The following is a 3,910-nucleotide window of genomic DNA, read 5'->3' as shown; positions in this document are numbered from 1 at the left end:
AAAAAATGAAACAAACTTAATCAAGATGGATCGACAGAGTGACTGCAGCAATGAGGTCAGACATAGATACTAATGTGAAGCTCGTGTAGAACCAGACAGTACATAGGGTAGTTATGAGTTGAAACAGACTCAATGGCACTTAAGAACAATAAAAACATGGCATTTTTCAGACCATAAAATCCACTATCAAGCATAGCAAAATATACTGACGAATTATTGTATCTCTATCCAAGAATATTTTAATTTAAGCAATAAGAAAAGGCAGTAGCATTCAAAACCTAAGGAAGGTATTACTTACAGAAAATTTTCTGAGCCATTTAGAAAATTTCCAGAATAAAATTTAGACAAAAGATTCTTTCAAATATGTTTCACATCATATCTTTCTGGCATGGCAGTCGTTCCGTTTTATGTCTATTTGAATTTGAAAATGTAGGGGTGGAGTCCAACTTATCAATCAAGTCACAGACTGAGGATGCCTCCCTCCCGTGACGGCGACCTTTCCTGCACGAGAGAAAACGAGAACTTCTCTTTGCTCGCTGCTTCTCCTTCCTGCGTGCTGGGACTCTGACTGCTTCCAGGGGCAGCCACATGTGGACCACTCAACCCTGAAAGCTGTGGGCACCCTGCCACACTGCCCACTAGCCTTGGACCCATTGACCTTAGATCAAAGTCACTCTGCACACACCTCCCTGTCATCATCTGCTTTAAGATTCACTGTTGACCTGCAGCTTTAAGAGTTGGAAGAGGGCCCTGTTAGCATTTGTCCTATGAACTTGAGTTGGACTGAACTGGGATACTTGCCTGATAAGAAATTACTTATTTTCCTCCCAATTTATTATTAATTGGGATTTAATACATATATCAAATCATTCCATAGTTCCATCGCGTCAAATAGAATTGTGCAACGGCCATCAAACTCCGTTTCCATTCATTCTTTCTATACATGGACTCCTTGTTATCGTCTCCCTTGTACCCCACCACCACCTCTGTACCCTCTCCCCCCAAAACCCTTATTCTACTTGCTGTCCCTATAGGTTCATCAATCCTGGTTTCATATACTGCAAAAGGGAAAAACATATAGCACAACTTCAAGAGGGCGACCTCCAATGACATAGCGCCTCTGAGATATGCCCTATTATGAGTAAAAAAATAATACAAATCAAAAATACAGAAAATGTTGGAAACCAGATCAAGTCCAGCCTTCAAGGGTGAATCTATTCACAAGGTTTTAACTGTTCAAGTCAGACATGTCTTTGACTTTCTATGCTAATCTCTCCCAAGCACTCTGTTTAATGGCCACTGTCCTCCCATCCCTCAATTTTGGCTGCTAGGGGGCGTTCTCTGGAGGCTTCTTTCCTGCCTATGTCATTCCCTAAATGAACCTTGGCTCCCAGTGTTATTCATTGCCTTCTGCACACCAGATTCTCACAACTTAGGCTCTGATACCAATCCCTCCTTTTACATCTATGAGTCTCACTGGTTTCATTTCTCTGGACAACCCAGCCTAAAATACTTATTGTCCTTATTTTCAAAGAAGGCTTTACTTGATAGTTCTCAAGAAATCAATGATTATATATATATATTTAATTCCCTACATGAATGACATATTTATGATGCTAAACCAACTTCAGCCTAACTTTCTCCTACAGGAAATACTAACATTCATTACGGTTCCTCAAACACCGTGTCCTATACCAAACCTGGTTTCTATAAATTTAAATTGGGTATTTTCAGAACGGCCAACCAGTGCTCTTTCTAAATACAAGCACAGGCCATGTCTGATTATATAAAATTAGAATTCTTTATTGTATTGCCAGTGAATGCTCATAAAGGAAAAATGGCAATCTTTAATCTCTGCATATCAATTGTTGTACGGCATGCCAAGGCCTCAAGTGAAATAAAATAAAATTCAATAATATGTGAGGAAGGAAAATACTGTATTTAAGTTCAGCCTAAAATATAGGACATTGGTAAAAAAGTGCCTCAAGCTGTAGACAAAAACAGCATTTTCTCTTTCTGCAAGCAATTGACTTGGCTTATGGTGAGTTAAGTCCTATTACCTCTTCCACAATTCCTCATTTGACCTCCACTGAATGGCAGCTATAATGTTCCCTTTTTGAATGCAGTTCTTACTTACTTACCACAGGAAAAAATTATTTAATACAAGCCTTCATATCTATATGCCTTTCTAAAGGCAGAACATGGAAGCAAAATAGTACTGAATTAAATTCTCACATATTGCCCGGCTACAGAGATTTCATTAGAGAATCTTAAATCCTTCATCAACATTAATTAAGGAGAAGTAACAAGTGCACTCTGAGATGTTCTTATTGGCGGTTATTTCTGAATTCTGCATTTCAGGGGTCTAAATGAAATAATGGCCAGAGGCTATACTCTGGCTCAGTTGGTAAGATAAAGAAAGCCAGAGTCCCGGATCTTCACCCCTGCTAAGTAAAAACAATAGGGCATAAGTAGAGCCTCGGGGAAAATGTCTAAAACTAATGGAAATACAAGTGAAAAATGAAAAATGAGGAATGTGCTATTGCTCTTCATAGGTGGTGCAGAGCTCAATTATACCGTTTTTCATGTAGCATGCTGAGAAATTAAAGAAGTGTTTATGTATATGCTGATTGGACGATCCTATTTATTTTCCCTTCAGTATGGTATCATATTGCACCAGAGGAGAAAGACATAAAGATACTTGGCTAGAGATAATTTTAAGAAACATTTATTTCACATCAATGTATATATGTAGTAGTTATTAATTTTAGGACACAATCTCCAGTGTACAACAAATGTCCCATTTATTTTATTTAAATCAAATAAACTCCAAGTCTGAGCTTCTTTCCTGGTCAGATAGTTGCGAAGCGATGCTCAGTAATGGATGAAAGCATTAGTCCCTGCTTTTAAAATGTGCCAACTCCAAAGCGACCTAGGCCGTGTTAGATCAGAGAAAGCCGCGTCTCTAGTTGTCCGTCTGTACTTTTGCCACTCCTGACCTCAGTGTCTGAGCCACGCATCCATGATTTAGGAATAAACAGGATTGCGAAATTGTGAATCTCACTGCCTGGACTTCAGCCATTTTCCTCCCACCTCTCTGGAGCTCCCCCAGGGAAACGTGAGTCGCCCACAAGGAACGTTCCTGGTGGCATAGGCTCCTTCTCAGTCTCAGGAAGCTCTTTTATCTTCTAACCTCGGAAGAATCACCTGTCTCCCATTGCTTACAGAAAGGCGGGATGTTTCCAAGCTTCTTCTATTTTTGACCCCTGAATCACAGCCTTCCCCTGTGGCTAAGAATCCACATGTCTGGCCACCTGTGCTGAATTAATGGTGAGCAGGGAGGATGAAGGAAACATTACAGAGGGAAAAAAATTCAATAATTGAATCTTCTAAATATGCATGAATAATGCATCTGACTTCTAAACATATGTACTGTTTGCATAACCATGTAGAGTTTATCTTTGAAGGAACATTATGCAAATTAGCTGTATTCCACAGGATTGCCTCACTTTGTTCTGATATAGGAAGGGTGTCCAATTATTCACATCAGCAGTGTGATACTATTGAATCACTAACAAAGACTCATTACTAAGTCATTCAGAACTCTGTGGACAGGAATGCATTTGATACCTCCTTCCTTTTCAATGTCAAGGGGACCTAAGGCATTTAGTTGCTATATAATTGGAAAGGTTTTGTTCACAGAGCAACAGCATATCCTTTTTGAACACATGGACTCGATTTCTAGTTTAGTCATGACATTCCACTGTGACACACATATAACAGAAGGGGAGAAACAGAGGTGTCCTTGCCCCATGCTTATGACATGAGACAAAATTATTTCTAGATTGATTTCAGAGGTGTTGGATTTCCTGAAGGCTCAAGATACAGAGATCTGAATAGAGTTATTTCT

The sequence above is a fragment of the Tenrec ecaudatus genome, chromosome 17 (genome assembly GCF_050624435.1).
Source record: "Tenrec ecaudatus isolate mTenEca1 chromosome 17, mTenEca1.hap1, whole genome shotgun sequence".
Lineage (NCBI taxonomy): Eukaryota > Metazoa > Chordata > Mammalia > Afrosoricida > Tenrecidae > Tenrec > Tenrec ecaudatus.
Note: the sequence above shows the minus strand (reverse complement) of the source record.